At 40.1% G+C, this 27,759-nt stretch overlaps 2 long non-coding RNA genes across 4 annotated transcripts in view; one reads left to right on the top strand and one right to left on the bottom strand.

Annotated features, from left to right (window-relative positions):
* Positions 1-7,047, bottom strand: part of LOC108445816 — a 13,996-nt gene extending 6,949 nt beyond the window's left edge. Inside the window, exons 1-2 of one of the 2 annotated variants that reach the window (XR_001860795.1) lie at positions 6,860-7,047; positions 4,674-4,791 (exon numbers count right to left, since the gene is read on the bottom strand). This is a non-coding gene — a long non-coding RNA (uncharacterized LOC108445816). Of the gene's footprint in view, positions 1-4,673; positions 4,792-6,002; positions 6,162-6,859 lie in introns of those variants that run through there. The other variant, XR_001860796.1, reaches the window with a different exon arrangement.
* A 275-nt stretch (positions 7,048-7,322) lies between these two features.
* Positions 7,323-25,278, top strand: LOC108445818. Of its 2 annotated transcripts, XR_001860799.1 has the most exons (5): positions 7,323-8,224; positions 12,117-12,268; positions 20,048-20,146; positions 20,734-20,928; positions 24,046-25,278. It is a non-coding gene; the product is annotated as an uncharacterized LOC108445818 (long non-coding RNA). The 2 variants fall into 2 exon arrangements; XR_001860798.1 differs by lacking the exon at positions 20,048-20,146.
* The last annotated feature ends 2,481 nt before the right edge of the window (positions 25,279-27,759 follow it).

The raw sequence follows: 27,759 nt of genomic DNA, 5'->3' as shown, positions 1-27,759 counted from the left end.
ACTGATCCACATCCAGACTGCTGACCTCAGACCTGCCTCATCACCATGGACTCGTCTGATGGTCTGGACTCCTGGCTGAACCCGATGACTGTCACCAGGCCTGCTTGGCTCACGTGCTGCCATGCTTTACTGCTCATAGGTGAGGCTGCTGCCTCTGCCTGTTTTGGTGACTCTGGATTTACTTTCCCTTATGAAGCTGCTCCCTTCTGCTGCTCCTCAGTGCCTGCCTGCTCAGCTCTATCAAATGTGAGGTCTTTCTTTGCATGACTGAAAGCATAACTTTCATACAGAACTTCAAGATCAAGGATATCTCTCCAAAGTAGGCTACACTCAAGATGGGATCTGCACGTTCACAGCTTTGGATTACAGCTTTATCCATTTTGGGGGAAGTTACTCCCTTTTCTGAATTAGATCCTATCTTTCCTTTCAACACGCCATTCCTCTATGAAAACAAATGCCATTAGCACAGGCATCTTTCACTCAAGTTCACCATCTAGGCTTTCATAATCAGGATAGAGGCAAGACTTATATTAACCCAAGGAAGATGTCTATGATTAGGTGAACCCCTGCTCTTAAAATGATGTTTTTTCTGATACATGCCAAGCTAGTTAGAGCTCTTAGGTGGAAACATCTTCACTGAGGTCACCTAGGGGATAAGTGAGCTAAATCCTATTCCAGGCTGCACTATATACTTTCAGCCCTTGCAGCTGAAAGCCACGATAGATTTGTATTTAGAATATATTTGCAGCCAAGAATAACTGGTATCTTCCATACACTTCAGAGGGAGAAGGCTTTTTTTGAAAATGAAAGTCCAACTTCATGCTCAGATTTTAGATTCAGGCTTTCCAAGGGCAAGGGGCTGGATCCAAGGGATCACAGTCCTTTCTTTCCTGTTTCTTATTTGCAGATGCGTCACGGCATTACGCACTTGGCAAGGACATCCCACCAGCTCCTAGATTCCAACATACAGTACAGAAGAGACAGTCAGGAGGGCTGCAGAGCTTAGGATATTTCTGGCTTGTGTTTGAAGACTACAGCCAGCTGGCTTCATTTACCAAGTTTTCTAAATCTAGCTAATCCTACTGCCAGATCCAGCTTTTGTGACTTTTCCATGCCTCCTGCTTCACTTTTCTTGAAGGAAACAGGGAACAGCTGTTTGAACAGCAGATACAGCCTGAATGGGCAAGCATTTCTCTGTTCTGTGCTCAGCCCAGGGAAGTGAGGTGATGGCTGCTGCTGCAGAGGAGAGGATGGGAGAGGTGGCAGCTCATAAGGTAACACCTCTCTCCCTCCTACCCTACAATAGCAAAGGCAGTTTGCATCTTTTTGCAGGAGTAGGGACAAGGTGTGGGCGTTAGTGCAGGCAGCAAGGCATAGAGAACTGGTGGGTTAGTTGTTGGAGGACAAAGCCCTGTTTCAGTCTATTTGTTGAGGTCAGAGTATCCCCCATTCAACTGCACAAGACCTGAGGCCAGCCACAATTTGATATCATTGTCAATGCCATCACAGCTCTTTGAGTTCCTTCCCAACATTTTGCAGTCCTATTCCTTCCCTTCTCTTCCACCCACAAGGAGTGGGTACAAATGAGAATGAGTGCTTTACAGCTGCCATTTGTAACATTGTCATATCATTAATGTGATATGAAAAACACTGGAAAGGAGATTTTTTTCCTGATCTGGAGTACTAAAAGGCAGAGATCTCCGAATCTCACAGAAGAGTTGAGTGGGTCCTAAATCCCCATTCTACATTTTGTAAACAGAGCACTTTGTAATGCAATAACTAATAATGTAACTACAGTAATAATAATGCATATATTGTTTCCTGGTGTTGTTTTTAATTAAACGGCAGAATACTGTAGTCTTCTTTCTCTCAGTTCTTAGTGCAGTTTTAATGCATATACACATGCTGTTTCATAGTGTGATCTGCTAATAGTGTCATGTTATTATATCAACATCAAATAGTTACTTGTAATCCCATTAGGTAGATCTGTTGACAGTACTTTCTTGCAGATCTTTTATTCTGTTCCATACTAGCTACTTGAGCTATGCTATTTATTGCGGATGACTGCCTCACATTCAGTGTGTTTTGGGGGCGGTTTCAGAAAGTTAAAGCTAATGCAGTTAGCCTGTTTCTCAGAAGGTGGAGAAGGAAAGAAATATGCTGGTTTTGCCCATGTATGGAGAAATCATACTGTTATCTCATATAGAAATGCCTGTTTTTTGGAAGACAACCTTAAAATTTGGCATAAGGTACAAGGATGACAGGAGTTAGCAGAGCTGTATAGGCAGCATCAATGCACACTTAATAGGTTTGAGTTCCTTTTTCTGTACAGGGGGTAAAGTAGCTGAGAGGAAGGGGATATTTAGAAGTGTAGGGCTAAAGATAGTGATAAAGGCATTTACTGCAGAAAAGCTTGATGATTAAATTCTTCCAGAGGCCTATGATTAGGTTTGGCCTGCTGAAGCTGTCTGTGGCACCTCAGAGATGCTCAGTGAAAGCCTCCTGAAACTTCTGCACAGGCCACATTTTGTCTCACATCCCATTGCCAGTGCGGTTGTTCATCCGTTCCTCCCCTCAAGCACCTCTCCTGTTGCCAGGGCGCTGCTGTGTTGCAGCATTTGAGAATGTAAAGCAGAAGCATTGTCTCTTCTGTGCTCAGAGCAATTTCCCTGCTGGCAGTCAGCATGTTGGAAAGCAGCTGACCTCAAGCACAGAAATAGGAAGAGAGGGGAGGTTACTAGAGTTTATGGAAGAGGCCTCACAAGCATGTGAGGTAAGAGATGCAAAAGGCAGGAGCTGTGGAAAATGCACTAAAAAGAGCGAAGAGAAATGTGAGAAGTGGAAGGGGACAGACCATAAGTATGGCATGGCTGTTCTATCAAGGTACTGTTCCTAGTTGTGGAGGTAGTTAGGGTTTGGGACACTCTGGTGCACAGGGGATGCATGTAATTGGTGACTTTCATAAAACATTCACAAGCAGGGGAACAAAACTCCAAGTCTCGGTGCTGGTTCCTATTTGTTTCGGCCAAGGAATAGAAGTTCACATGACAGATCTAAAGGTCAGCCCCCTGCGGATGACATTTGTATCAAGGAATACAATTCTGCTTAATGGGTTTTTTTCCTTGTTTTGGATTTAATAACTGATCACTACAAGCATTTCTATATGTGCCAACAGTATACTTTCTTCAAGTATGGGTAAGATAATGTTTTTTTAATCTTGCCTGCTTGGAAATAGTTACAGTGAAGGTCACCTGCACAACCCTTACTAGTCACCTTGTGGACATGACTGTAAGGGACTTTCCTTGCATGAACACACGTTCTTTCTTCCACAGTTGCTTCTGTATGCTGCAGTGCACAGGGATGCTGTTGGTAATTTGCTATAGTTTGTAAAGCAATAAGATGTAGATTCCTGAATTTTAGGTTCTATGGAATAGAAATGGCTTGTTCCCATAGAGATATCACAGAATAGCTGTGGTTGGAAGGGATCACAGGAGGTCATCTAGTCCAGCCTCTGTGCTCAAAAATATTTCAATATTACTTCTGTAGCAATGCACTGGTGTTTGTTCCATTTTAGAGATGGAGAAAAAGCCATCAAAATCAGTCATTGCCCTCACCTGTTTTTTTCCCTGATTTTGTGTTGCTTAGTATTTGCTTCTTCTCTGGTACAGATAAAAATGTATCACAACTGAGGCAGCAGCTAAGCAACACAGCACGTGTTAGGCAGCAGCACCTCAGCTGAGCCAAAGGTCAGATGTGGTACTGACCCCCATGCATCCTGGGATGGTGGCAACCCGTGGGTGGATTACGTCTTGCTCTGGGAGAATGGCCTCCGGAGGGAAGGCCAAACTGTTGTCCAGACTTTGAATTTGATTAGCAACCAATGAAATTAATAGTGGAAAAAAGATGGATCCCATTTTCAAAAAATAGGCAGTATGTAGAAACAAAAATGGCTGATAGAGCTACTAGGCTCTTAAAATTTTCTTGAATTTAATACGGTGTTTAAAGTTTAAGGAAAAAAAAACCCTTCTCTCTGAAGCTGCAAGTTTTCCCCAAAAATAGAGCTGGTGAGAAAAACGTGAACTAACTTTACCAAAAATATAATCTATGTTGTGAACAAGTCTCAATTACATTAAAGCAGTGGAGCTTGGTTACGCTTCCCCTCTCACCCTGCTGCTGCTCTGTGGGGGCCAGCATTTCACAGGGGACAACACAGACCAGTGAGAGCTGCTGTTTGCAAACCGTGTGGGGGACTGCCTCAGGGCTTTCCCAAACCAGTTTTTCCTGAATAACATCACCTTATGATCCTGACAGCACTGAGAAGCAAAAGGAGGAAGGGAAAAGACTCCACAGGCTTACTTAGCAAGCTGCGGGCCATTGCTGTCTCCTCTGTCTTGTACATTTGGGTTCTGCAACACCAGAGCCTGGGTCTTGGCAGCTCTTTTTGTACCTGCAGCACACCCAACAGCTCTCACAGCTCTTCTTTATCCTCTGAGAGGGCAGATCAACCCCACCATTACTCTTTGTGTAGTCCCTTTTAAAGCCCATGCATTTTGAAGGCCTTACCCTGTGCCCTTCAACACAAGTATGTCAGTCACTGGCCCCTATCTGGCCCTATACATTTTAACTGTACAGTTAAACTAGTAATTTTCTGAGTCAGTGCCAGAGTTTCTTACCTTGGGCTCCTTGACTGTAAAACAGTCTGTGAGCAGACTCGACATCCAAAAAGTAGTCCATTTTGAAGGTGCTTTATGTTTGTGTACAATACTCCGCTATGAACGATCTGTCAGATTCCTAGAAAAGATTACAGAGATGTCAGAGAAAAAAAGCTAGTGGGTTTCTTTGTGGAAAGAACTGTGTAGGCAGTCACTAAAGTACTTCATTTGGCGTATTAGGGTCAAAGTATTTTCAAGTCACTATTCATAGAACTTCATAAGCATCCTTTTCTATTTTAGAATGTTTGATTCAAATCCTTGTCTAAAGACAAAAAAGAAAAGTGCTACTGCAATATTAGCAAGATTCCTAGTATATTCCTAGTACAATCACCTGTATTCTAGTCACAGTCTCCATTTCTTAGGACACATATACTTGGATCCATCTGCCTGTTACATTTGCTCTTAAAAAGAAAATCAGAAAAGCTCAGGACAGGGACCTCCTTTAGCCAGATTCACAGCCAGCACCTCTGAGTAGGCACTACTCTAACAGACTACATTGAAGATTGCATTCTTGCCACTTATGCCAAAACACTGCACTGGAAAGGAAGACACAATATTCTGGATATTTCACTCCACCTAAGTGGACCAGAATCCAACCTTGCCTTCCCTCTCTCCTCTTGCTGACCAGAAGTAGCAGCAGAACATCCACCATCAGTTTTAAAATATGTGATAAGAGCAATCGTTAAGAAGTGGTAGGCTACTCCTAGCACTGTTTCATAGCTAAGGCTCGTATTTTGGGCATCCTTTTGAATGTCAGATCTGCCAAGATCCTAGATTACAACTCTCCAAGATGTACACTGAATTATGTTTGCCTCTGCCCGGCAGAGTTCCTGGAATGATAGTGTGACCCTTCTCCAGCTTCATTACTACCTTCTGCATTTTCTTATACTCTTAAAAACTCACTTAGAAAAAACAAGATTAGGAGAAAACACATAACCCCGTTCTCTCACCCACACCTCAGTTCTCCACAGCATACATCGTAAGCATACAAACAATTCTGAACAACATGTATTTTAAGACAGACAAAAATACCTCTAGTCCTTTTCCATGCAAACCTAACAGAAAGATTTGGAGCTGGGAGTCTGACTCTTGCTTCAAGTAATTCCTTTAATTATGCTATGAAAATCAGGAAACCATGTTTCCAAAGCTTTACCTTTTTCCTTTGATTCAGTTCTCATCAGTCAACATGCAGTCCTTTTAAAATTCAGAAGTCTGTCCTGATGAGAAAAGTTTTACGTTCCACAGCAATTCACTTTACCATAGCACTCCCAAACCAGAAATGATACTTACTGCAGAGTATCAAGGGCTGTCTGGCAGTGGTGTAAGCTCCAGTAGTTTCAAGGAGGGTTTCTTTGATCTTACTAAATGTCCCCAGTGTAAGCAAACAATTTTGATTGTTTGATTGGAACTCTGATGAATAATGCATAACGTCAACTGGACTTCCTTTATCAGATAAAAATGGCCAGGAGATGTTGTTACTTAGCAACAGGAGGTGACACTACGTTCATCTCCCCCCACTCCCTCTCGCCCTTCATACTAAAAAATTAAGCCCCTGGTTTTGATTTGATAAAAACTTTCCTAAGGAAAAAAAAACCTATATCAAGTTTCCATAAGAATTTGTTTTACACTTCTATCTTCCTTGTTGCATTTCATATTCTGAGATATTTTTAATGTTTCATAGTAGTTAAATTTAAACATAACATTGTGTTTTGTCTAATAATTTGCTTTCAGTTAGTAATATACGTGCTTACTCCATCATGTACCATAAGGGTAATGAGATTGTTTTGCTATGAATATAATGCAAATAGCATCTTGAGAAGAGATTCGTTTCTTATCTGGTACTGCTTGTTGGACAAGGCAGACAGAAAAAACAACACACAAAATGTTCCAATGATGCTATGAAATATATAGAATATTGAGAAACCTTTCCTATTACAGAATTCCTACTTCAAGAAATTCATTCATTCTTGAAGGAGCTCTAACATCTGATATAAGCATTCTCAAGGAATCGTTGCATTTCTGCTTAAGATACAGTCTTTTACAAAATACACAATGTAGCTTTTTTTAGGAAATGCACATTGACAAAAAGCCAAAGCACTGAAAGATTTTAAAAATAAATAAATAAAATCAGATGCAGAAGTACTTACCAGTGTTACTGACCTCTTTCCATCCTACTGTCATGGAATAAGACTAAGCAAATGCAACCCAGTCTGTGAGCCAGAAAGAACAGCTTCTAATTTTCACTTCAACCTCGAAATCAAGAGTACTGAATAGAGAAAGGTGACGGATCTGCTGTTTTATATTATGATGAAATGAAAGCTCTTAGCACAGATCTGAGTAGAACTGCTTTTTTTTATACTACATTAGCCTGCTAATTTGAGGAAAGTGAAAGGCTTTGTTTTACTGTCTTTTATCTGTTCTCTTTGCTACCCCCACAATTTAATTTGCATTTAAAATTATTCTTATGTCTCCACTGCACTCCAAGGTATGGAGCATTTTCTAATCACGATGAATGTTCAGTGTGGTTTTTTGTGCAATGCCACTTTTATTCTGAGCCAGAAACATGGTGAGTAATTATAATTGCCAGCTATTTTCTAGAATGAAATACAGAGTGGTTGTCTGATGCAGTTTTTGATTTTTCCTTCATTTAGCAGTACATTGCAACAAACTACTCAGTCAAAGCATCAGTAAAAACATAAATCAAATAGCACAGTGTCATGGCATGATAGCTTAAACATGCATATCCATAGACCGTGACAGCAGAATATGTTTCTACCAAGATATTTTCAATTATAATTTGCCTTTTAAAAGTTTAAAAGTGAGCTTGAATGTCTAATAAATGGAAATATAGCAGTTATCTCTTGGTGGCTTCCAGCTGATCTAGTTTAGCATTATTGAAGCTGAACATAGTTTGGAATCCTGATCAAGCCAGGCACTAGGGGCTAACAAGGGCCATGCTATTAAGCTGCATGGGCATCCCTCACAAGAGGATCAGGACCCTGCTTTTTCCAGCAGGTCTTTGAGAAGTTCCCCAAAGCCTTTTTGGAAGTAAGAAATTAAAGAAGGCAGTGATAAAGTGATCCTTTGATAAATTTAAACTCAGGAGCGCTGGTCAAGAGAAGTGTCAATAAGCAGTCAGACATAGTCTTCCCCTTTTTGCAGGTATTTTGCTCAAAAGATCAGATATAGATGCCTTCTGAAATCCATTACCATCAAATGTTACTGGTGCTCCAAACTGTGGGTTCTCAAAGATCAGATTTTCTTTTCAGTATCAGAAAACTCTATCTCAAGGAACATAGGAATTTTTTTGTTTGTTTTTAAGAAGAAACCCAAGAAGATGAATAAACTCTCAGAGTACAGGGGGTTTTTTTGGAGCAGGTTAGAAAGTAAGAATCCCCATGAAGAGATTAACTACATGGCTTCCCATTCCTAAGACTTCTTATATTCTTTTCCAGAGCGCCGAGACAGCATCAAAGATAAGGAGAAGCTACATGAACTCCAAGTAGAGTCTGGTATGGCTGTTCCTACACTGGCACACCACTAAATATAGTTGGGTTGAGTAGGTGTCTCACTGTGCCACCTTAGTGGTAGATCTGGTTTACCAAACTGTGTTCCTGTTTTCAGAGATCTGACAAACATTTTCATTCCTAAATACAAATTACAGCAAAAACAATCAGCAAGAACACTGCAAGCTGCTTTCTTTGCATTTTAGAGAGTTGCTAGCACCTCCCGCTTTGCATTTTGGAGGGTTTGTCCATGCCATGGTGACTACTGAACAAGAGGTCCCTCCAAGCTGGCCTCTGATAATAATCGGATCCATTATCTTATGGAACTGGGGCCAGTTGCCTGTTTAGCTGAGCTGGCTTTCGTCAACAGAAAACCAGGAAAAAGAAGAAAGGCTGTCATCACAGAGATTCAGAAGGAAAAAGAAAGACAGGAACATCTCTCACTCCCAAGGATTTTATCTGCCTGTTTGCAAGCAATATGGAATATTTTTGGTTTTTCCTAGGGACACAATATCCCAGTCAGAAGGAGACTGAAAAAAACCTACAAGTTTTCATGCTGGAAAATGTCTTATAGCACCTATCCTTTAGCATTTGATGTATCCTTCTGACCCTCTTTGCTATGTCCCTTTCAATATGCATTGTCATCTTGCACTGTGACTGGCAAGTGAAGTAGTTGAAATCACCAGCAGCCTCTCTACTGACCATTGCAAGATCATCCATCTTGATACTTTCATCCATCTCAGGGATTTACAGTTTATTTTGAATTATAGTGCAGCATTTCTGACAACTGATAAGAGCTCTCTCCGACTAGGGAGCACTTAGCAACAAGAAAGGTAACAGTGCCTATATATTTATATGCTTCTATAGTGTTCATCACCATGGGGGAAATCCTTGCCTGCCTGATTAGAAAACCTCTAGGATGGTAGTGTGGGCTCAGATTTGACCCACAGTCCAGGAAGAGCTCAATCCTCAGAAACAGAAATCCAGTACATCCAGTTCAGTTAAAAAGCCTACATGTCTAGAAAAACGTGCAGGTGAAACAGATCTGTTTCAAGCATGATCCCCAGATCAGGCTTCACATATCCATGAGGCTCAGTGGGAAAGTTGTGCACACCTCTTGTGCTAATGCACAGTCCGTTGAGATGTGTAACCTGACTTGGTTTCCAAAGAACAGCAGAGCATCTTGGGGAACAGGATAGGGAAGGGCAGCAGTAGCCAGAACTAGAAACTATACTCTCTAGCCCTCTGAATGTTTTCCCTGTGCTCTGTCAAGGCCTGAAGCCAAACTTGCAAAACCTCTGCTATTGACTGGACCTCTTAGCAGCATAGATCCCTGTTTAGGATAATGAGTGATTTTGTAACCTACACAGATATCTATATAGGACTAGACAGAGACTGAATGCTTTGTGAGCTAGACCATAATACCAACGAATCGAACTCTGCTGAGGAAATACTTGGAAAAAACCAGTCACACTTAGGAAAAATCTGAAGCCAAAATTCCTCATCATGAGCTTTAGTAACCTACTACATCACATTTGACTTTTTCCCAGATTAAAAAAAGAAAGCCAATAAAAGCCCTTCCAAATCTCAAGAGGAACGTAATTGAACACTTGGCATTTAAAACGAGTGAGAAAGGAGTGAGTAGCCTTTTGGTTCTCTAACAGTCAGATACATGTAGGCTTTGGGCTGAGGTTTTTTCCTACCCTGAACTCTCTATTGAGAACATAACTGTTACTGTAATGACTCAGAGCTTTGAAAAAAGAGTCTGCTGCTGACAAACACTAATATTAACCTGAAAGAAAGTGGGAGAGAGAATGTAATGTGTGACTGAAGAAGTGTAGGCAAGGTGATTATTACAGAGAGTTGTTTCCTGAGGGATACATTCAGAATAAAGGAGGAATATAAAAGTTTAAGCCCCTAAGCTGTGAAGAATGGGCTTTTTTTAATTATAATTATTAGTCTTGTACTTAGATATGTTAAAAAGAGAGGATTGCTAGCAAAATTAGGACACAAATATGTTCTCTATTTCTTGTTTGTAATGCAAGACAGATATTATGATGCACATAACAAGCAGTAAAAGACAAAAATATTCAAATTAGGTTTGCAGATTCTTTACAGGGATAGAGACTAACATTGATGTTTTCAGAAGTTTCTACAAATTTTGTACAATTCCATTTTGGGATCCTTAGGCTGAAACCACATAGGAATTTAAAGAGAGATGTCCAGAAGAAGGTACTTCCAGTGCCACAGTATTTACTTTTAATCCTTCTGCCGTAAAATTTATCAATATCCAGAAACATTAAAGAGAATGTAAAGGTAGCTCTGGCTCTGAAATCAGTAGAAGGATTGGTTTGTGCTTTCATAGCATCAGGGTCACATTCCTGTTATTTAGGTCCAAAGCAATAACAGCATGGATTCCGATGCAGAAGAGATGAGCTTGAAAGGAGGCAGCTCCAGCATCATGTGTCATGAACAAGAAGTTCAAGAAGTTGCTAGTTGAGAAAACCTTTAAAGTGCTGTCATTGAGAACAAAGGTTAGCTATCCTGCATAGTAAAAGTCTGTTCTAAGATGATGTATGGCAGTTTGATACGCCTTCATTTGAGGGAGGAGAAGTTGAAGTCATAATTATATGATAAACAGAGAAGAGAGAATTTGGGAGAGCATGTACGTTAAAGCCTAAGCCTCCAGTCCTTATACAGGCAGAAATTCTTCAGCTTTAATAGACCTTCATAATTTTCCTCAATTACATGACCAGATTATTCTTTTCCTATAACAAACTACACAGGAATGGAAGAAAAGGAACTTTCTCTAGTTCACCCCCATGGGCGACTTGGTGGAAGTAATGAAACACAGAGCTATCTGTGGTGGGTAAAGTGGAGGAAATGAGTAAAATAGATGATTTGGGTAAGCCTTCCTTCACTCCCCTGCCAGCATTCAGCAGTCAAGAAGGTGAAGGCATTGCTTTTGACTTCCTGCTCACTTTCCAAGGAGTTCTGGCAAAGGAACTTTAAAGGAATCTAAATTGGCTGCTGGAAGCAAAGACAACAAAATCATCCATCCTCTGTGCCCTCCTGGGACTGAGCAATCACCAAAGCTTGAGCTATCCCCCTGCACAAGATAGTGTGTCTGGCCAAATATGTAAGAGGGAATGCCTTCATTTTGCACTAATACAGGTACTGTCTCAGTTTTAACCTTCCTTGAAAGAAAGGGAAAACTAGCACTGGGAAACTGGAAACAACTGTGTGCTTACAGTCTCCTGATGGCATTTGAGATATTGCACTGAAAGGGGATCATTCATAAACCTGGTTTTAGTTGGTTAGTGGTTTAAATGGGATAAACAATTCCAAAGTACCTGAGCAGCTGGACATAACTACAGTAACATGATTACATTCAATAAAAATTTAAGACTTACATTCTGGCTAGAACAAAATCAAATAACTTTTTGCCAACTGACTTTATGTAAGGCAAAGACATAACCATGAAGTATTAATGAATCTACAAGGTGTAGTTCTCAAATAACAAGATTTGATTTAATATTCATAGGGCACTGTGCATACATAGATAAATAATACATATCAATGCCAGTCCCTGAATAATTTACTGTAAAATCATAGAATGGTTTCGGTTGAAAGGGACCTTAAAAATCATTCAGTTCCAAGCCCCCTGCCATGGGCAGGGACACCTTCCACTAGATCAGGTTGCTCAGAGCTGCATCCAACCTGGCTTTGAATATTTCCAGAGATAGGTCATCCACATCCAGTGCCTTACCATCCTCACAGTAAAGACTTTTTTCCTAGTATCTAATCTAGACCTCCCTTCTTTCAGTTAAAAGCCAATTCCCCCTGTCCTATCACTACATGCCCTTGTGAAAAGTCCCTCTCTCTCTCTATCCTGCAGGCCCTCTTTAGGTACTGGAATGTTCAGAGGTCTCCATGGAGCCTTCTCTTCTCCAGGCTGAACAACCCCAACTTTCTCACCCTGTCTTCATGGGAGAGTTGCTTCAGCCCTCTCAGCATCTTTGTGGCTGTCCTCTGGACTTGTTCGAACAGGTCTGTGTCCTTCTTACGTTGGGGGCTCCCAATCTCCTTTCTTGTTTTTCTACTGTGTTATCCTCCAAAAATTGCATCATTTTTTGTTATGGTTTGGTCTATGGTTCTTAAGATCTGTCTGGTAAGACAGATCAACAGTGAGAGCTTCAGGAAAAACAGCCACCTGTCTTGTATTTCCTACCCTATGTTACTCTGGAGCTATTGAGGAGCTGTATCTTTCACAATGGGAATATTTATAGGAATTGTAATGAAACAGGTGAATATAACTGACAAAATTGTCCAGATATCTTGAGAACTCCTGGACAAATATTACTGTACCTCACTATTGAAGTTATTCCAAAGCTTACCTGTACCTTTAACTTAGTTTGGATGTGATTTTTTAAATGTGCATAAGTTGGGTATTTTACTGCATTTTATATATGTAAGTATATGCAACTATGTATTGCTGTGTTCTCAATGCTTTTTTGAAGAACTTGAGCCTGCATAATTCAGGACTAGGCAAGGTCAAAAATGACAAGTGCGATAACAAGCCAGAGGAACCCAATTCATTCTTTCTTAATTACAGTGAAACTGTAGTGCTGTCAAGTTACTTCTGTCTGATATCAAAAGTATGGCTCAAAAGAGTAATATGTACTGCAGCTACATGTTCCATTAGCATGATGGGGGCTACACGAGATCTCCTGTCTCCTCAGACATGCTTTCTGCCCACATCCTCCTCCTCCTTCACCATACACTGCAGGCTCAGGAGAGTACTTAAAACTTCGTGTTGTTCGTGATTTCAAAGAATTTCTTCTTGCCTTTGGAGCAATCCTTCTTTGCACCTTCAACGGGAATTTGTAGCACTAATACCAAATTTGCATTACACTATGGAACAGCTAATGCAGATCCTCTTCTCCAGCTTGACAGAAGAGGAGGTCTTTTAACAAAACACCAGACTGGAGATTGTTTCTAAAACACTACAGACAAGGACAGTCCAGTGTTTTACGTGGGTTGAGCTTACTTTCAGTCAACCCTGTTGCAAAGAAAAATTAAGCATCTTTTCTGTTGCCCAGGTTTCACTAATTATTAGAGATACTAGAGCCACATCAGTGAGGTGCATCCCCATGAACTGACACAACAGCGTGTCAGGCAGACTACAAACAACTGCCCTGACAAATTACATTTTACCATCTATGAGTGGTCTTCTCAAAATAACATTCAAGTGTTTGCTCAGTGCTCCACAGGGTGATGAGTAATATTAATAAAACATTGCCCTTGGGAGAATGAAGAAAAAAGGTACTTGTGGCACAGCATAGGAGTCAGGTTAAAAAAAAATAACTTCACAGTGCTTCTTTTAAAACCTACTAAAAATCAATGGAAAGTGAATTTAGGTTATACTCAGTAAGTACACTGCCTCAGTTTCAATCCTTATGAGGCAGGTTCTTCTGATATGGACTACCTTCTGAAACACAAAGTTGTATCATTCAGCCTCCTGATTGACTCTCATCTGCATATTGTGTAGTAGTAATTTCCAAAGTATTCACATTTTTCAGTCAGCAAAGCCAGCAAGTATCCCTTGTATGGCACACATACCAGCCACACAAAATTTCCAGGGACCTGAATGCCAGCTGACTACACAGCTGGCATCCTACTTCTGGTCATGCTTGGCATGAATGACAGCTGTAACATCGGATGGCTGCAGGCTTAAAACACACGCTGAGATATGTGACTCGCACCTCTGAGCTTTTCGACACGATCACGTGGACGTTTAAATCGTAGCGATAAATCCATGGCTTGCTTTCAGTTGATCTCCAGTATCTGAGCCAAGTGGATGTTAGAGCGCGCAAATCGGAAAGCCTGGTCTGACAAGCAGGTCTCACCAGTCCTGTTGTAATTGGAGTGCGCGCAGCAGTAATTGCGGGACACGGCTTTCCGCGGGTTATTATTGCAGCAGATTTACAGACACTGCTTAGGAGGAGGGGTTGTGGTGATAGCTGCTGTGTTGCACAACAAAAGGAAATGAGAAGCTCTGAGCAGCTGTGGAATTACAGCCCTGAAGCTACAAAGATGCCTGTTTTGTAGAGGTCAGTGTCTCTGTAGAGAGGCGAAGGTGATGCCTGGTCTGTTAATGTAGACACCAAGAATCTTTTTTGAGAAATATTACTTTAATATTTCCCCCTCTCCTATAAAAGTATCCCAGGGTAATAATAACAATAAAACCCCCTCCCCCCACAGTGTTTTCCTTTTAAACCCATCAAGCATCAGAAAAGCTGTCATTTCAGACCAACTTCTGCCCATCCCTATGGCAACTAATGGAAGCATTTAATACTATATATACAAAATGTAATTTGCTCCCCCGCCATCTCTAGTTATACTCTTCTTTTTATGCTAAAATTGCTCCATGACGCCTACAATGTTTGGAAAATGCTTTTGAAGTGACATGCATCAGAGGTTCAACGTCACTGAAAAAAGCTCAAGTGACCAATTAAAAAAATATTGATTTTGAAAAAGCAATTGTGGAAATTAGCAAAGGCCAAAAATATCTTGCCTGAACAGTCATATTTGTAGTCTTGGAATGCCCAGTATTAAAACTTATAATGTCTTTGGAAAAGGAGGGAGAGGAGAAATCAAGCACTGATTATCAAACCAAAAAAAGGGACAGTATTTAATATTTTTGCAGGCTGCGATCCCTGTCATAGAAATAGCTTTTAAAGTTATGAAGCAGTCTCTGGAAATCCTTCCTCTGCCTAACCCCTTATAGCTTTAGAAGTTACTTAAAGTCAGTTTGAGCTTGGGGCTTAAAATACTAAAATAAAAATGATGAAAAGATAGAAGTAATATGGATTTCTTTAATCTCCTTTTCAGAAGGGAGGGATGTATCCAGTGCTTACAGCTCTATGTAATGAACCTTCTGTAACACAGAACACGCTTACAGTTATTTGGTTGTCCAGATCGTCTGACTTGTTCTCTATTCCTTATAGCTTTTATCTATACCTGTTTCAGAGCTGAGCACCCTACAGTAAAACCATTATTGCAAGCATACTAGGTAATAATTTCTTCATTCTGTTACCTCCTTTGAAATGGTGAGACATGCACAAAAAAAAAAAAAAAATCTCAGTTTCAAGTAGGCCAGCTTTAAAGAAATAGATAAAGCTATTTTTATAATATGTAAACATGTAGATCCACATACAAGTTTATAAATACACAGATAAATGAGTCAGGCAAGAAGAGAGCTATTGTGTGCTAATACACTGTCTCTGTCATTGTTACAATAATAACAAACTCCCAGGTTATCAGAATGTCTCCCAGGTATCTCAAGTAGTGATTTCAAGTGGGTAAGGGATCCACTTCATTAAACTCAAGAGACAAGGTAGCTCTGCCATTGCCTGAGTTCTTATATTCTTTATTATAGTGCTCTGCAAGTAAGGGGTCTTGCAACAATCACCAGCTGGCATGGACAGGTATCACCTACAGACTAGTCTGAGTCGCTCTATAGTAGATTTAGAGGAAAAATTGAAAGTTACGCAGAATTTTATGCCTCTTAGAGATGCCCAGCATGAGGAAGAAAGTGAGAAGTAAAAATTTACTTAGGATAATGCTTTTTACAGTATTTCTTTTGGAATTAAAGAATCATTAAGGTTGGAAAAGGCCTCCAAGATCATTGAGTCCAACCTTTGACCCAACACCATCACTTCAACTAAACTATAGCACTAAGTGCTTGACATTTCTTGAACGCCTCCAAGGATGGTGGCCCCACCACCTTCCTGGGCAATCTGTTCCAATGCTTTACCACCATCTTAGGGAAGAAATTTTTCCTGATGTCCAACTTGAACCTCCCCTGGTGGAGCTTAAGGCCATTTCTTCTTGTCCTGTTGCTATATGTCTGGGAGAAGAGACTGACACCCACCTTGCTAGAACCTCCTTTCAAGCAGTGGTAGATAGCAATAAGGTATCCTCAAGCCTCAATTTCTCCAGGCTAAACAACCCTAGCTCCCTCAAAAAGAATGTGCAAAGGAAACTCAACTTCTGCAGAGGAGGTATGTGGGCACAGCAGCATTACAGTGGTGACTAAAGCCAGACAGTGCCAGCTGCTTCCTCTAAATAATTTCTCTTTCGCATTCCTTGTGCTAGACCTTCAGTAGGCGTAGACCATTAACAAATACCGGTAAGCCTCCTAACATGGTTCAGTTAAATGAAGGTCTAACCAGATACTTTTCTAGTAAAGGAGCTGCTTAAACAATATTTCAGGGATTGGACCTTGCAAAGGCATGGTCAATTCCTTTCAACTTGAGTTTTCTATCTGGAACTTCAAGCGGTGGGTAGGTAGAAGTAGCTGTGTGCCAAAAAGTAATAGGACAGAGTCTTGAGAAAGGAGGGGACAATTGCTATATGGAGTGAATATTGCAGCATGCTATGAAACCCTGCCTGTAACCCCATGATATGGGTTTTTCCATGCATTTCTTATTTGGCTTGTATTTTTCACCTGTGTAGGTACAGGAATATAAGAAGTTCAGTCCAAGCTGTGTAATGCACACAGATAAAACAAATCTCTCTTTTGAAACAGGTCCTAAACTGAAATTCACTGACTGTGGCAAGGATTTGGTATTCAAGATGTTTTAGTATTAGGATAAAAAGGGCTTCTGCCTGTGAACCATGTAAGAAACACACTTTGTCACAGAGTTCTATGAACGACTTTCTACAAAATCATCCAACAACAAATTTCTAATCGGCATTTGACCAGGAAGATTAGTGGAGTTTGAATTGAGCCACCACCACTCCTTCTCCAGTTTCTCACACCTGAGGAGATACTGCAGCTGGGTAGCTACTCTCTCTGGTCTCTGCACATAGTCAGCGGCCAACAAACAACAATTACTCCAGAGGTTACTTCAGAGTAACCCTGTCTTCCATTTCTCACTTCTTTTATTAAGAGCCCACAAAAACGAAATCTTAGTGAGAATCTTCTTTGTGGTGGTTCAACATCTGCAACTCACAGGGAGGCTTCAGTGGGTCTTGTAACAAATGAGAATGAGTTGTCTGGCTGTAGAAATAAGGGAGAATCAATCCTAACATGGTTTGTGCTGGAAGGGACCTTAAAGATCATCTAAGTTCCAACACCCCTGCCATAGGAGGGACACCTTCCTGTAGACCAGGGTGCTCAAAGACCCATCCAACCTGTTCTCAAACACTTCCAGGGATGGAGCATACACAGTTTCTCTGGGCAACCTGTTCCAGTGCTTTACCACCCTAAAAGCATAGTATTTCTTCTGATTATCATGTCTAAAACAACCTGCTTTTGATTTAAAGCCATTCCCCCTTGTCCTAAAACTACATGTGCTTGTAAAAATGCTCTGTACATGGTTTAACATGAAAATAGGATATGGTGCATGATCGAATTAGAGCATCCCTAATGAAAGGGACTAGTTGAACAGTATCTATAGCATATAACATCTCTGTGTGTGACAGGCTCCTCTAGCCAAATGCTGGCACTACTGAAATCAGTCTGGGTTTTACGTCCATCTTCTGCAAATCCCATGTGAATACGGCATATTGGGAGATATTAACATTTTTTTAGGTATGTGAAATTTCACTTCTAGGCTGTAATTTTTCTCCCAATGCCTGGAGCCTATGAGAAAACACAATTTGCTGGAAACAGCTCCAAAAGCCTGAGGAAGTGAGGACTGGAACATACAAATAGTGTGTGCTTAATAAAAGAGAGATGTAGTATGCCCTTCCAGAGAAAGGTTACTGAAGAAGGAAAAGGTGTTTGAAGGCAGTACTTAATGCAGAGTTGCAGTTTAAATGGAAAAGAGCATAGTGGGATAGATCAATAAACACGCAGCAAACAACAAAAAAAGCCCAGGTTCACAGAAATTCAAGGCAGAAGGAGACTTGAGACATTCTCTAATCCCTGTGCACCACAGCAGCAATAACTTTACCAAGCTCATTCTCCAGTGGTGTTTCTCTGACCTACAGTTTAAATCTTCTCTTGAAAGATAGCACAACCTCCCTGGTAGATCTTCCTAGTATACAAGACCCTTTGGATTAGAATTTCTTTTCTTAAAGCCTCCCAATTGTTCTGCTGCAAATTATAATTTTTCCTCCTTTTTTCCTCATGAATAATTGAGGAAGATGGTGTAACTAGAATGTGTCACATAGAAATAATGTATTCAGTCACTTCACCAAAGGGAGAATTATACTCATCTGTAGGTGACTAGAAAGCCACCATGAGACTCTGAAATGTGAGAACCTTTGAAGAACATGCTTGATCATTTTCTTCATAATGAAGAAATACATTTGAGATACTTAAAATAACTATTTGTCTAGCCCCTCAAGCACTCTGCTCTTTAAGCCCTGTCTGTCTTCTGCAAAGATTTTTCACTAAGCAGTAATACACTGGATTTCCCAATCATCTGGAGAATTGTGACAAAGCCAGATATTGTCATTATTGATAAAAAAAAAAGCATATTGTGTCACACAATCTGGTTCAAACTCCCGGCTAAAGCAGGTTTGCCTAGAGCAGGTTGCACAGGATCGTGTTCAGGCAGGTTTTGAATATCTCCAGAGAAGGAGATTCAACAACCTCTCTGAGCAGTCTGTTCCAGTGGTCTGTCACCTTCAAAGTAAAGAGTTTTTTCCTCATATTCAAGTGAAACTTCCCATGTTTCCATTAGAAGTCATCTCTTCTCCCAGATAAACAGGGCCCAGCTTTCAGCATTTCTTCATAGAAGAGATGCTCCAGTCCTCTAATCATCTTCATAGCCCTCCACTGGATTCACTCCAAGAATTCCATGTCTTTCTTGTCCTGAGGAGCCCAGAACTGGACACAGTACTCCAGATATGGCCTCATTAAGGCTGAGTAGGGTGGGAGGATCACCTCTGTTAACCTGCTGGCAATGGTCTTCCTAACGTACCCCAGGATACCACTGGTCTTCTTGGCCACAAGGACACAGTGCTGGCTCATGGACGGCTTCTTGTCCACCAGGACCCCCAGCTCCTTCTCTGCAGAGCTGCTTTCCAGTAGATCAGTCCTTAACCTGTACTGATGCATGGGGTTATTCCTCCCCAGGTGCACGACAGGACTACTGCAGTTATTATTCCAATAAGGTGTCCTTCCATTTTCATTACTTTTCATTACTTCCATTTTCATTTTTTTACTCTTACAACTCATATGTGTTTCTGTAATGAACAAATTCCCATCATCTAGTCACAGACTTCTTGTCATCTTCTCTCTCTGAGGGTGTCTGTCACCACCACTTAGTGGTGTGTCCCTTTAAGTCACGTTCACCAAATTAAGCTGGTGAATGGTGGAAGCAATGGTAAGTCCAAGATTCAGCAGTAGACTCCAAAGGAATATGATAGTACTGAAAGAGGACAGGCAATCACAGTGGAAAGATCCGTCCTTCCCCCTCAGGAAAAGATTATTTATTCAAGAGTAACCAGAGAAATGTCTGTTCAGATTGGAGTGGCTAATAAATACTCTGAGCCTGTTAAAAGCTAAAACTTGCCTAGTGAAATAGACAGTGGCTTGAGTTGCCCCCTTGCAAGGCAACAGAAAATGCTGCTGCTCCCAAAAGTGGCAGCCAAAAGCCCCATGGGCACTGGGTTTTCTTCTGCTACAGAAGCTGAACTTGTGTCTCCGCTGCTTCTGGGGGAATTAGAGGGGCTGGGGCAGCAACTGCTGCTTCTGGAAGGAACTGAAACTCCCTGGCAGCAGCTACTTGGCAAAGAAAACAATGAAATAGCTATGGCAAAGAGTTCTGTAGCCACTGTTGTTTTACAGGCTCCCTTCCTCCCCAGCAGTCTGCTTTGCTGTGAAACTCTGTCCTGTCTAAACCTAGAGCTGGCTGGGAGAAGGAGCCCACGCATGACCTGGGATTGAGAAGATCATATATCCAAGATGTAATTAACTGATGCATTCCATCTGCTATGGTTAGAAGGGACAGCTCCATCCCAGCTGCATTTCATTCTGCTCTATTCATTGCAGATCTGGATTTTGCTGAGAGATTCCACTAAGCATTGTGTACATCTGCTTTAAACAACCTTCAGGAAATAAATCATTTACAATTTGCGCTATTCCATTATTATTCCTCCTCACTGCCTGAGTCCCTACTGTCTGCAGTCATAACTCAAAAGTCCCACTGTGGCAGGCAATGAAGAAATAATCCCTGCCTGAAAGAATTTACCATCTAAATATTTTCTCATTGAGATCAGTAGCAAAATCTGATAGAAGAAAAGCTTCCTTTCTCCATGGAAGCAAACAGGGGAATAACAGAGAGCATGAGCAAAGGACAGACCATTACCATTAGTGGGACAGTCTTTCTATGTCTTGCCATTGTTTCAACTCATTGGCACAATACCTAAGTGTTCCATACATTTCAGTAAGGTATATCCACAGCATCTTTCACCCTTTTCTCAAGACTTTCTTCATTGTCCGTGCTCTTCTGAGATTAATGCTTTTACATTTCATCCTTTCTGTGATTTTACAGTTTCTATTGTTCCTTCGTGCACAAAAGCCCAACCACATGAGATTCAGGACACTAACTGGTGATGATGGTAAGGGAAGAAAGAAGCAAACAAAAACCATCAAGCTAAAGGCCAGCAGCATAAACAGCACAGGGAACTGTTTCCTCCAGGACATAGGTGTTCTGGCTCCAGCACACAGAATGGAATCCAAATTACAGGTAGGACAATGTGCTTGAAGTCTTGATCTCTGCCACACATCCACCTCTGTTTTACAGGAGGGGTTAGCAGCTATGACATAAGTGCAATGGCACATTAGGAGGAAGCCAACATCAGCCTCTGGCTCCCAAGCCAGATGCTGTTGATGCTGCACGGCATTTAAATTTCATGGATTTCCACTAGTACATACACAATCAACTTGGAAAAGAAAAACGAAATGAGACCATTCTCTGTCTGATCTGTGTCTTATAGGTCACTAAATAAGGCTAGAAAATACTGTGAGAGATCCTGAAATACAGAGAGCTCATCCATGAAATTGATAAAGCAGAACTGTTCCTATCTGAAATACTTGTAACATAGAACTTCTAGAGGGAAAAGATACATACATACACAGAGGTGTACACACAAGAAAGGTATTAAAAAAAATTAGTGATAGGAGAAACATTTGTAACCTATCTGCACAGTTTATTCATCTCTAGTGGATGTAGACCCTCTGTGTTATAGCAAAACAGCTGCCCTGACACACATGGTCTTGCTAAGGCTGCAGAAGTGGGGTTTTTTTAACTTGGCTAGCTTAGGAAAAAAGTACTCTGTCTCTAGTCATTCTCTGGCAAAGTGCAGTATATCTAATTTTGTTAAATTCCAAAACATACTGTACACCAAAGTACTTGTAGGTGTAAAGGAGAATGTCAGGGATGAGTCAAAGATTAATACCTAAATTATAAAGTGTGAAATGGGAATTGCAGTCTTAAATATCATGTAAAGAACTAGGAAGTATTTACCTAGTCTAAAGCACTACTTGCATTGTAACAGGCAAAATGCTACTTCTTTTAGTTACAGGGGATTCTTTAATAGTCCCAGGCTTGGGCAGGAAGATGCATAGGGTGGAGGACAACTTGATGAGACCTTTACAAACTTCAGCAGAACTCTTATTCATTGCAGCACTCACTTCAGTCATACCTACTTTCACTGCTGTGCAGAACAAGGATGAATTTAGGATGGTACTTAGAAAAGTAGATGCTTGACTAGTTTATTTCCTTCAAACATACCCCTTCTTCCATTATTGCACTACAAGATTGTCAGATGAAGTTTTCCACTTTCACCAATCTGCACCTTCAGGTACTTCATTGTCCTGTTTTTCATCCATCCTTACAAAACTTTCTTTTGCTTTCTTAAACAAACAGACACGTCTACCTTACCACTAATCTTAACAAACCAAAAAAAAAAAGCCCTCTGTGAGGCTGTTAGTGTTTCCTGCTTTTTCATTTTATCTCTTGCCTCTTACATTCAATTGTCGACTCTGCGTCAGGATCACTTCTTTCTTGTGTGCATAGAGTCCTAAAAACGTACAGGGAGCTTTTAGATGCTTGGTTAAAAATCCCCAATAAACAGAGCATAAAAGACTAGAATTTTAATCAGCTTGTAATTTTCTCACTGTCACTAAGCACAACACCTGGTAAAGACACAGGGATTTTCTTTTTTAAAACATAGTTGAAGAGACAGTAATGATGTCTCATTCGATTCATAGGCTGACATGTGGGAGCAGTCCTAACAACACTCAAACCCAAGTTTCAGGTTCATTCTTGGAGCTTTACCAACTAACTTCTATTTTAATAATCAGTGCCCAGTGAGTCCAGTGCTGCTCAAACCACGTGCTTCAGCAACTGATACTTTGCACTGCTCATTAGCTGGTGACAAATAGGATACAAAAATAAAACTTTGGGAAGCAGACTTAAATAGACTTGTCAGTTGGTTATAGAGAACCCTGCCAAAAAGTGACTTTGTTTTTATTAAAAGAAGAATTGGTTCATCAGAGAAATAGTTCCAGAGACCAGACTTCTGAAAACCCTGCTTTTTAATCAGTTAAAAATACTGAATAGCTATGCACATACGTAGTTTTAGTAGAATCTACTAAACATCACTTCTTGACATCAGCCAGCTCAGATTCACTGTACTCCAAAGTAACCATTTCATATTTTAGCATCTTCAACAAGTCTTAAGATGACTTTAGCTCTATTCTTGACGGTTTGTCCTCTGCTTATCAGAACATAATTACTAAAGAAGGTAACCAGAAACACAGGGATAAGAAACCTACAGGTAAGTTACTGTCCTTGTGATTCCCCTAAATCCTTGATAAAGTCAGGCTATGTTTAGGGTAGAAGGCTCAAGGTCTCCTTCATGCAGCTTTTCCTCTGTAGTTTGTTGTGTTCTCCTCCTAGCTGTATCTTATATTATAGAGACTTGGGCACTTATTTTGCCATCTCTTAATGCAACTTGCTTCATCTAATATGTGGTTGGGTCAGATAAATAGCCCTCTAGATACAACTGTATTTACCAAATCTCTGCTATAAAGACTGGCATATAAAGAAAATACAGAGAATTTCTTTCTATAAAGAGAAGCGACTGAACAAACTGAATTGATATTCAGAACATGTAAATAAAACCCAGAAAGTAAAGCTAACTGAATGCCTGGAAGGATGCAGACTGCTGCACTTTGAATATACTAAAATACAGAATATTTACAAAAGCCCTGGCAAAGGAAGGTGTTGTAACTCTATAAATTTCAAGAACTAAAAGCTTACATCATCAGTCTGAATCTTTTCCTATGATTTTACTAAACAACCTAGCACATCTATCCATTACTGCACTTGTGATGAGTATGATAGATAGTCCTATAAAACCTGGTAGAACAAGCACTGTATTATAGAACAGAATCTCTGTGGTTGAGTAATCTAATGGCAGCAGCAGAGATGGTCACTAAGTTAAGTTTTGGGATTCTGCTTTAAGCCTATGCCATAGTTATCACTGAGCATCTCACAAACGAGCCAGTTCACAGTATAATATTCTCAGCAATTAATGAGTTAACACCTATTTAATTACAAGAGCTCAAATATTTCCTTTTTTTTGAAACTGTGCCAACTACAAACTCATACATGCTATCAAAGCCGGTCAGCATCTTAATGAAGAGGCAATCCACAGTGAGAACTAAAGAAAATCGAGGTATTCAAGATTTACTTGGATGTTGCAATAAATGATGGCAAGAAAACTAATATGAACAACCATGTTAAAGGAAAATTTTTCAAAATCTGTATGACCAATTTCAATTTTATTGTTTTCAGATACAGGAAGAGGATTGAAACCCCAAATACTTAGAAAGAAGAACACGGACTGGAATCTGATGTTAGTAGTGACATTTCTACGGCAGGGAATCTTGCATCTCTGAAAGAAGTCAAAGTCACTAAGATGAAAATTTCAGCTTGTAAGAAATTCTTGCAAAAAGAGTGATAGAAATTACTCCTGGTGAAATTTTCTCAAATGGGAAGGAATGATGTGAAACAATTAGGTTGATTAACTTTACATGAAGCGTGGCTTCCAGTAAGATTTGGGGACAACAGTATGTACCTGTATCAGAAAAAATGCCCATAATAAAGAACCCAAGAGAAAACCTTTAGCACTCTCTGTCTGCAAGTAGGAGATGCAAGAGATCTCCATGTAGAGAGCTGCAAGGGAAGTCACAGGCCATTTCAGATACAGGCTCTCATAAATATCTAATTATTAGGCAGATCCATACTGAAGTAGGGGCAGACCCACTCTAGTGAAGTAGCATTCACTCTACTTTTCTTCTTTAGCTCTGACATATAGGGAAATTCGTTGCTCATCTACAGCACGCATGTTTGTAAATGGGTCCTATCATTTTTAACGGGGGGGAAAAAAGCAGCCTGGGATTTTATATATTTTTTATATTTTGTGTGACTGTGTATGCCTCCTTCCTTCTCACCCCCAAAATACCAAGACTGACAAACTGGGACAAAAATTCAGACAAGTATTCAGAGTGTTATATGGAAACTCATTTTAGCATTGAAAGAGTATACCTTACAGCCATTAGCAAAAGGTTGCCTCTGTTGGCAACTCTCAATATGTGTTTGGAGTAGTTAAATTAACCTTCAGGACAGGATTTCTGGATCTGACTCTTTAAAGTACAAATCTTCAAGAACGGAATATCTAATTTTCCCTGCCTCTTCTTTTTGCCCTTCTGCTTCCTTTTTAGCATGCTCTCATCAAGTCTTCTGCTTCCTGTCAGCAATTAAAGAGTTCCAGATGAACAAGGGTCTGCTTCAAATGATTTGCCATGTTAAAAAGAAGAAGAAAGTATTACTAAACTCTTTCTAGGAATGGAAAAATTGTTTTGTTTTGTTTTTTTTCACAAATCAAAAGCAAAAGTATTAAAAGAGGAGAAAAAAAATTCCAGTATCTCATATGCTGATGAAACAAAAAAGTTCAGAGAATGCTAGATATGGATGACCTTAAAGAAAACAGTAATGAGAAATAAAAATAAATGTGGATAGATTTCATATTAGTCACAATAGAAACCTGAAAAAAATTTCATAGTATAAGTGCATCTCAGATTTTGTATTTAGTTATAGAAACTGAGCTATTGCTGGAATAATACTCTTTACTTGCTTCAGAGTAACAGAGGATGAACAGAAAGAGAGAATTAAATGCATTTCACTTCCCTGATTCTGAGTTTGGGCTACATGCTGCATAATTTCATTTTGGCCTGAAAAATATATTAATATCTGGAAAGGCATAAAAGCCTTCTTTGCTTCTATCATCAGCAAAGTAGGTTATCACTAGTTTTTAGATAGGTATTTGTGCTGCATGAAGTATGCTGAGACTTCATTTAAAACTTGTTCTCTTTTCTATTCTATTATCCTGGCCTGTGACAGCTCTCTCTTTAATGTCCCTGTTTCATAGGCTTCATCTTGATAACACCAACATGCAGGGGAGATTTAGATAGCCAAGTGGATTTGTTGACACTTATTAAAACAGCCTATACCAACTGAAGTTTTAGGTAATTATTTCAATATTTGCTACATTATTGTTATGGTAACAGCCAAGAACATATTCAATCTCTACACCGTTTGGCAAATACAGCATTTTAAATTGAATGTTGCTTTTCTTTAATAAGGTGTCATAAAATATGCATACATTGTCTCTATTACCAGTATTACTGTAGCACATCCCTCCTGGTTCTCCCTTTCTTATTCTAAATTTTTGCTTGATATTACTGAAAAGGATCAATACTTATGCAAAGGCTGATTAGCATGCAGTGACTTGACAGACATGTTAGAAGGCAGAACTAACAAATTTCCAGCATACTACTAGATTATGCATTTCTCTGTGCATGCAAAAAGACATCGTTGTTCACGTACCTCTGATACTTCTGTTGATACTTCTGTCAACATCTGTTCACAGAAGTGGCTATTGGCATGCACTTATCTGAGAATCACTATGCAAATATATGCAACTGCAGTGAAAGAAGTCCCTAGAAGATTTGAACAAACCAATTCTATCAGAATAAAAATGTTGAGGTGACTGACAGGTCCATTGTCACAGCCCTTACAGAAGCTGGCTGCCTGCTTTTTCCACTGTTAAAGCAGAATATTATTTGAGTACAAGAAGCATTACTGTGAACATAGCAATTCCTAATTCTGGTAACATTTTGCTTGATCCTCTTTCATTGTAGAGCAGTGGTGTATGTCTTCAGGGAAATCAGGCCTGGACAATGAAGGTGATATGAATTTAAAGTGATTGTGCCATTCACCAGAAAGGACAGGCCCACTATTGTTAGACACTACTCAGGACACCAAAGAAGAATCCTAAAACGACCCCCTTCATTAAAATCAACTCTCCATTTATACTCATGGAGGTATGCAAAAGACAAATTGATGTGGTCCAGATGATGCCTTCTTAGCTACTTATTAATGGTGCTGGTTCAGATGTTTGTGATGAAGGCCCAACCAGTACAGCTGATGAAATGCAGTACTCTCTAGTGTCTGATCGGCCTGAGCTAAACTGCTTAGAACAAGAGGCATTGCCAAAAGTATTCTTTGCAACAACGACCTTCTCAGTTATTACCCCCTTCCTGCAACTTTTCCAAGAGCCACACATTAGCAGGTGAGTTTGAGGCTGGAGTGAAAGTTTTATTTACAATTCTATATCCTCACTTGACATCGGAGGAGAAAGAACTGGTGTTCTATATTCTACAGCTGTCTACCTCCAAGGTTTTGGTAGCTCATACAAGTACACAGGCAAAAGGTTGACAGACACATGGTTTTTGCTATGTCTTCCTCCCTCTTAACAGTGCATGCAACATAAAGCACAGTTTTTCCCAGCGTTTTGTCTTTACCATGGCTGCAGCAGACAGAGTAAAGAGGGAAATTCTACCGTTTACTTTGAGAGATGGACATGTACTGAGTCCAATAACGCACAGAATTCCATGTCCTAAAATGCTGCATGACCATTGCCGACCAAAGAGTGAGTGATTCCTTAACCCCGCCTCTTCTCTGTCTTTAAAAATATGAAAGGCTGCTACTGTAGATCCTAGTTCTTCAGTTCCAACATTAAAACAACTTGTTTAGAGATCCTGCTTGATAATGAGTCAGCTGCTTCTACGCTGCATCTTGTACATACAAGCATAAGTAATCTTGCCTTCCCATCATACAGTGTCAAACAACAGGGGGCTAAAGCAGTAGCTTAAGACATGGGCTTAAGCAAAGGCAGCCCCCCACTTTAAAAAGCAGATTAAGCATGCGACAGATGCTTTGTGGTAATTTATGAATAGCGTACGTTGACCTGATTTTTATGATGTTGATTGTATGATTATGTTGGCTTGATTTAATTAGAAGGCACAGACAAAGCTTGAAATACTTGATAAATACAAACTACCCGCTGATAAACACCCTTGGGTCAGTTTGAATTGTCAGCTGCAGAGAGCCTATTTCTAGGCTCCAGGCAAGCTGCTGGAATATCTTTAATCAGTTTGAATGCCG

This window comes from Corvus brachyrhynchos, unplaced genomic scaffold (genome assembly GCF_000691975.1).
Source record: "Corvus brachyrhynchos isolate BGI_N302 unplaced genomic scaffold, ASM69197v1 scaffold43, whole genome shotgun sequence".
Lineage (NCBI taxonomy): Eukaryota > Metazoa > Chordata > Aves > Passeriformes > Corvidae > Corvus > Corvus brachyrhynchos.
The sequence above is the reverse complement of the archived record's forward strand: the minus strand, read 5'-3'. Positions and strand labels throughout refer to the sequence as shown.